The following is a 7,822-nucleotide window of genomic DNA, read 5'->3' as shown; positions in this document are numbered from 1 at the left end:
GAGCTGTATCTCAGATCAGTGACCAGTGCATCTGATCTAGTATATGCCTATTCGAGGCATGCTAGTGGCCGGCCATGTATGGCCATGGCTTGTGGCCGTGGGAGTGTGTGTGTGTGTGTCCATCCTCCTGGATGGATGGATGCCCATATATATAGGCATGGCTAGCTTAGAGAGTAAGCTATGTAGGCATGATGGGGTGTCATGCTTGTCCCCTGGGTCACTTCATAAATAGTGACAGGGGACAAGTGACACTATACATGATGGCATCGAGGTACAGCCGTCTCGTCCGCGGTATGGCCGCCACGTCGGGGTCTTGTCGATGTCGCTTCGGGCTGCAGTCGGCAGCCGGCTGGCTGGTGCAGTCGGCAGCCGGCTGGTTGGCGTAGTCGGCAGCCGGCTGGCTGGCGCAGTCGGACTGAGGGGCTTTGCTAGCCCTGATGTCTTGAAATATCGTCTTGCCGTCCTCGGGGTACCCGTGGTCGATTACTCCGACAGTAGCCCCCAAGCCTCCAGGCAACTTGGCAAAGTTGGGCGGAGGTTTTTTGGTGAGTGTTCATGGAAATTGTCAAGAAAAAAGACAAAGTTAGTCCATGCAGATATATCAAATGTTTGCTTTTAGTATTGCAAGTTTTATGCGGAGGGTGCCGACTCGGTTTCGTCCGAGCCCCCTTCAATCTTTTTCATGTTCCCTCCACTTTTTGGCTTGTGCTCTTGCTTGCCGGACAGCCGCTCTGCAGTCTGTGGCTGAGTGTGAGCCGCGAAGTGGAGTGTACAGTACTCAGAGTCTGGGAGCAGATTCAACCGAGTAGATACTTGTAAAGGAAAACGGCCGGGTCGCCCGAACGTTTTTCTTCCCGGGCGTTTTTCGCGTGGGTGGCCTCCAGCGTTCACTCTTGCTAGTCGGCAGCCGCTATGCGGTCTGTGACTAAGAGTGGGCCTTTGGTACCGTGCACGGTACCAAGCCGTCCGCGGGAACTAACGTCTCAGGCCAAGCGGCCAGCCCCCGGGCCAACTCTGGCTGGCGTCGGGGCAAACAGTGATGCTACTGTAATAAAATGCGGAGACAGCCCCCGAGCATCGCTCGGGGTTATCTGTGCTTGCGTAGTGCAAAAATATGCGGGTGAGGAGCTCACATTGATTTTCATGTAGTCGCGGTTGTTGAAGACAGCCGGCGCGACTCGGCGCTCGCGGAGCGCGCCGGCGCACCCGCTGGGTGTAGGGCCGACTGCTGAGCAGTCGGGCCGGATCTTCTGGCATCTACTTTGTCTTCATCTTCGCAGGGGCGCGTCAGCGCACCCGCTGGGTGTAGCCCCCGAGATTCGGGCCGACTGCTGAGCAGTCGGGCCGGATCTTCCGGCAACTACCTTTTCTTCTTTCTCGCGGGGGCGCGTCAGCGCACCCGCTGGGTGTAGCCCCCGAGATTCGGGCCGACTGCTGAGCAGTCGGGCCGGATCTTCCGGCAACTACCTTGTCTTCTTCTCTCGCGGGGGCGCGTCAGCGCACCCGCTGGGTGTAGCCCCCGAGATTCGGGCTTACTGTTTGAGCAGTCGGGCCGGATCTCCCGGCAACTATTCTGTCTTCTTTGTTGAAGTTGATTCTTCTTTTTTTTTGGCAGTCGGCCAGCTGGGAACCCGGCCTGACTTTTCGGGCGGCCGGCTAGGCACCCGGCCACACGAGCAGTCGGCCACCAGGCAATCGGCCTCTCCTTTATCTCTCTCTTTTTTTTTCTTTCATAGCCGGCTGTGGGCACTCGGCCACTTCTTTATCCGACTCCACGCGAGCAGCCGGACTCCACCACTTTTTTTTGTAAGCCGGCCTCTGACTTTTCCAGCCGGGCTGCTTTTTCTTTCTCTCTTGTCCGCCTGAGCAGCCACGACGGCGACCCGGCCGCGGGCGAGTGGGAGCCGACGGGCGCGACGGCGACCTGGCCACGGGCGTGCGGGGCCGGCGGGGGAGACGGCAGGCCTGGGCGGCGAGAGGCGGCGTGGGGTGCGGAGCTGGAGTCGGACGCAGCCGGAGGCGGCGAGCCGGTCGTGGGCGGAGCTCTCGGCCGCGGGCGAGGCCTTAGGCGGCGAGCCGGGGCGGGGCCGAGTCGGCGAGCCTGGGAGGCGGCGGAGGAGGCCAGGCGCGGGAGGAGCCGGCGCTGGAGTCGGACGCAGCCGGAGGCAGCGAGCCGGCCGTGGGCGGAGCTCTCGGCCGCGGGCGAGGCCTTAGGCGGCGAGCCGGGGCGGGGCCGAGTCGGCGAGCCTGGGAGGCGGCGGAGGAGGCCTGGCGCGGGAGGAGCCGGCGCTGGAGTCGGACGCAGCCGGAGGCGGCGAGCCGGCCGTGGGCGGAGCTCTCGGCCGCGGGCGAGGCCTTAGGCGGCGAGCCGGGGCGGGGCCGAGTCGGCGAGCCTGGGTGGCGGCGGAGGAGGCTAGGCGCGGGAGGAGCCGGCGCTGAGGACCCGGCGGGGGAGGAGCCGGCCCGGGCTAGGCGCACGGAGGGCACGGGAGACCCGGGAGGCGTGGACGGAGGCGGAGAGGTTCGCCAACACGCGGGGCGGAGCGGAGCTGTCCGGGGCGACGACGGACGAGCAGGAGCCGACCTGGCGACGGAGGCGGCCATAGGCGGGGTGGGAGCCGGCAGGCGCGACCGGGCCCCGGGCGAAGGCGGAGCCGGCTGGCGCGACCCGGCCCCGGGCGGAGGCGGAGCCGGCGGGCGCGGAAGGGGCCGGCCAGGAGGCGGGACGCGGCGCGGCCGAGTCGAGGTAGAGGCTGCAGGAGTCGGCCGGGCGTCGCGAGGCGGCGCAGACCGCGCGCGGTCAACCGTCCAGGCGCGGAGCGACCGGAGGCGGGGCTAAATGGCGCCGGCGACAGGAGCTTGCCGTGGGTGGAGGGCCGGACACGGTCTGTCCTGGGACGGCCGGGCGAACGAGGCAGGAGCCGGAGAAGAGGACCAGGGGGTCCGGTGCAAGCGCAGCGGCGAGGAGCACCGCGAGTGGCTGCGCGCGCCAGAGCGCTGCCGGTGGCAGCACGCATAGATCGAGCGTCGAGGTCGCGCCAACGTGCGAAGTTCATCTGGTTTGCATCTGGGTAGTATTTTGCTAGTGTATGGCCAATGGTTTGACTGTTGACTTGCATCTAGCTAGCTAGCGTATATGGAACAGCGCGTTTCAGCCGGAGCAAGGCACAACACGGAGGAAAACAGATGCGAGCGGCGCATGGATGGTCACGGCCGACCGAAATGAGGCCCCGCGCGCGGCGCGCGCACGGACGGACGGCCAGCGTTGCGGTGGTGGTGAAGAAGGCAAGGCCAACGACGAGGACGCGGCGCCCCTCACGGCCATTCCGGGGGCATGTCGATGTCGAGCCCCCGACCGCTATCAGAGGGACGTCGTGACGCCGCGGTGGTGAAGACGAAGAGGATGACAGCGAGGGCGCGCCGTCCCGCCCGGCCGCTCCGGGGGCGGGTTGAAGTCAAGCCCCCGAGCGCTACCGGAGAGACGGCGCGACGCCACGGCGGAGATGACGAAAATGGTCCCACCCGGACAGCGAAACCAGCAGCAGCGCGGTAGCATAGTACCGCCCCACGGTGGGCGCCAACTATCGTGGTATTTCTCACGGGGGGCTTGCGAGTCGACAGATGCCACAAGGGCTTAGTGTGTGGGTAAGACTGCTGCTGATAGGCCCGGGAGCGGGTATGCGAGTAGCACGCGGTGGTTTACCCAGCTTCGGAGCTCTCCGGAGAGATAATACTCCTACTGCTGCATGTCTGAGTGTATCTATCCGAGGTGTACATCGGGCAGTACAAAGTGTTCCTGGAGCTGTATCTCAGATCAGTGACCAGTGCATCTGATCTAGTATATGCCTATTCGAGGCATGCTAGTGGCCGGCCATGTATGGCCATGGCTTGTGGCCGTGGGAGTGTGTGTGTGTCCATCCTCCTGGATGGATGGATGGATGCCCATATATATAGGCATGGCTAGCTTAGAGAGTAAGCTATGTAGGCATGGTGGGGTGTCATGCTTGTCCCCTGGGTCACTTCATAAATAGTGCCAGGGGACAAGTGATACTATACATGATGGCATCGAGGTACAGCCGTCTCGTCCGCGGTAAGGCCGCCACATCGGGGTCTTGTCGATGTCGCTTCGGGCTGCAGTCGGCAGCCGGCTGGCTGGTGCAGTCGGCAGCCGGCTGGCTGGCGCAGTCGGACTGAGGGGCTTTGCTAGCCCTGATGTCTTGAAATATCGTCTTGCCGTCCTCGGGGTACCCGTGGTCGATTACTCTGACAACTCCGGAGTTACTACAATGGATTATATCCAAACATCGAAAAACTTGGCAGATCCCTTCACAAAGGGTCTATCACGTAATGTGATAGATAATGCATCGATGGAGATGGGTTTGAGACCCGCCGCATGAGTTGTCCATAGTGGTAAACCACTCTATGTGATCGGAGATCCCGTGAAGTAGAAGTGGGAGACAAGCTGTTGGTCAGCTGGGAGGAGAGTATCCCTATATTAATTATCCCACTCCGTGAAGATGCAATACTCTCCTGATCTGCATGGCAGGTTGATACTTATCTTAATGTGTTCCAAGTGGCTTATTCGGGTAAGCAGAGATGTTGTCCTGCAGAACATCTTCTGAGGAACACACCTATAAGAATTTGACTGTTAACGTCGCAGTCTGTGAGAATTGAGTGTTCTCTAATAAATTCATGAAAGGCCCTGGAGTATGACGTATACGCTCCACCCGCGGGGAAGCCTTGCGGTAGCCCAGTATCGGTCAAGAATTTGTGTGTAACTAGTTTCACAGAAAACTTGTAGTTCAAGGTATAGTCCACTATTCAAGTTGTGATCTAGTGTAGCATAAATTTCTAAGTGGAAGTTCAACTTCACAGTCTCCACTAAGCACCGATATATAAAAAATGTTTTGAAACTAAATGATGAGATGTGCCAATGAGACTTTGTGGGGGATTGTTGGAATTTTGCTACTAGGCCTTTGGCCCAAAGCCCAACTAAAATTCTAAAATTCTCTTGGCCCATTCATGCACACATGTGAGTGGAGTGAGTGAGGCTAAAGTTTAGTCCCACCCCGGAAGTTGAGAGAGAGTTGCACCTCTTTATAAGGTAAGCTCTTCTACCACTTGTATGAGCATGACAAGAGGAGACCTACACGCGCGCTCCTCCTCCTCCTCGCTCACCTCGCCACGCCGCGCCGCGGGATTGAGCCGAGCCGAGGACAGAGCTATGCACGTTGTCTATATTTTTGCTGCATGGGAAAATTAATGATTTATTAATTAATAATTAACGGACGCGTTAATTACTGAACCGTTTTCGATTCTTTTGGATTGTGACGACTCGGACGTGGGGTTTATTCCCACGACCTACCCGGCCCGCACTATATAGTCAGGCAGGCGTCTACCCTAGCCGCCGCCGCTTCGTATGGTTTCTCACCACCGTTCCAGATCATTGCGCCGTCAAGCAAATCTTCTGCATCCCTCCTTCCGGCGTGCACCGCGAGAAGGGATAGCAGGCCTCCGGAACCCCGCCTCTCGTGGTCCTGTACGGGAGAGGGGCGATCAGGTTTTTGGGGAGCGCACTCGCGCGACTACTGGCAGCGACGACTTCGCGGACGACGACTTCTTCCCCGACCTCGGCAACCTCGTCCTCGACGACATGGGCGACAACGTCAACGCCGGCGGTGCTGCACCCGCTGCACCGTATGTGATTCTATCCTTCATGTTCGAGATCGTGGTAGAATTCATGCTTCTAGTATGTGCCCTAGATGTGATATGTTCATCTGCTATGCTAGTTCGCATGATTAGTTTAATCTCTGCTGCTGTGGTCATGATTTATCTTTTGTTTATTCGGATTAAATCTCGTAGTAATTTTCTCATATTTCCAACATAACCTGAACAGTCGTCGTTCTAGATAGGGTGTCGCGCTGCCCGCACCATTGAACTAAGAGAATTCTTAATCGTTGGCATAACCTTTCTATATGCACCACACAACACAATCCACAGGTGGGCAAAACTTCTGATGCCTCCCTATCCTATTGGATCTCTCGCGCTCTACATTGCTCACGAACTGCATGTTTTCTTTCTTATTCTTCCCGACTTCTCTAATTTATACTGATGATGAGATTTGTCTTCCCCTTTTTCCCGTTGGGGTATTGTACACTTGGAAATGGATATATTTACGTGGTTTCTTCACCAAATCAAGTACTCAGACCATTGATGGTTCACCAAACATCTTGGGTTCTACTCCTCACTTGAATATTGGGAAATGGTTCCAGACCACGTTTGAGAAATAGATAGAGGGATCTTGGACTGGTCGTGGTTGTTGAGAATGAATTGTCTCTTTATTTGTTGTGTCCATTTTGGACAGAAGCAAAGGGTTTTTTTCTCTCTAGATTCTATATGTTTTAGTAGTATAGTTTTCGTCATATTTCTCAGTATAACTGTTGTGGTATTCGAAATTCTGGCTAGCTGTACCACCTTTCCCTTGTCAAACAAGAAAGTGGCGAGCACTTGTCAAAATCTAGGCCTTTTTTTCAAATAGGCCCTTTTTTGTTATGTACCATCATCAAGAGATCATAGGAGATGCTTGTGTGCCATGGTTATGCCCTGATTAATTTGGTACCATCTCTATTAATACGGTTAGTTCATAGCTAGAATATCACTGGTACAATAGTCGTGTGATCAATATAATGCTACTGTTTTTTTATCATGTAGGTTTCATAATATTTTGGTACCATCTCTATTAATGTTGTGGTCAGTCCATAGCTAGAATATCACTAGTACAATAGTCAGTGTGATCAATATAGTGCTACTCCTATTGTGTATGATCTATATCTGCCTTGCTTATTATGATGTCCTAATTTCTTGGTGGGCCGCATGAGTTGCATCTTGATGTGTACCATTGTAAAGGCTAGTAACCTTTCTTTTATGGCAATAGAAAGGAGATGTACCTGCCATCATCATCATCATCATGCGGTCTGGCTTGCGCCACCTCACTGATCCGCGCCACGGCCTTCCCTTGGACATTGACCATGCCTTTCTCATTCTAGCTCCCAAGTCCAAACCAACCTTCTCAAATCACATATATCTCTATATATACTGGAAGTAGTGATCCATCCGCGTGTGGGGTGTGCGTGCGACTTGGACTTGGGGCTTGGGCCCTCGCAGCGACTACAAGACGAGAGAAGGCTGCTCCGGCGAGATCCAGGATGTAAGTTCTCATTGTTTACTTGGTCGTCAAGCTGAAGTGGCTCGGCTCGTTCTATACGATGTGAATCTATCTATCTGGGTTGTGCAGGTGACTAGTACCCATAATTCATTGGCTTTTTAGTTAGTTTGTTGTGGTGTTCAAATTAGCTTGCTTTCAAAACTGTGGTTGATTTTTGATGTGAAACATGTTGGATTGGCAGGATGAATTCGAATGGTAGCTTTACAAAGGAAGGAATTTGAGTGCATGAATGAATTTCTGGCTTCCAACCAGACTTGTCAACATGGAATGAATGGATGGATGGATCATAGTTTTTCTTTATTTTGGCCGATGCATCATTGCATGGGTGTATGGTACACTACTTATATGTGTTTGGAGTAAGCTTATTTCTCTTGATTGTCCAATACGTCGGCATGCTAGTTGTTGTCGTGTGTTTTCTGCTCTCTTCACTAGCATTATTATTGTTTGCTTGTAAAATAGTGGTCTTGTACAAGTTTAGATAGATAGAGGGATCATGAAGGATAGAGAAGGGATCTTGGACTGGTCCTGGGTGTTGACAATGAATTGTCTCTCTATTTGTTGCGGCTATTTTGGATGGAAGAAAAATGTTTTTTCTCT

Source organism: Triticum urartu, chromosome 7, assembly GCF_003073215.2.
Source record: "Triticum urartu cultivar G1812 chromosome 7, Tu2.1, whole genome shotgun sequence".
In the NCBI taxonomy this organism is placed as follows: Eukaryota; Viridiplantae; Streptophyta; class Magnoliopsida; order Poales; family Poaceae; genus Triticum; species Triticum urartu.
Note: the sequence above shows the minus strand (reverse complement) of the source record.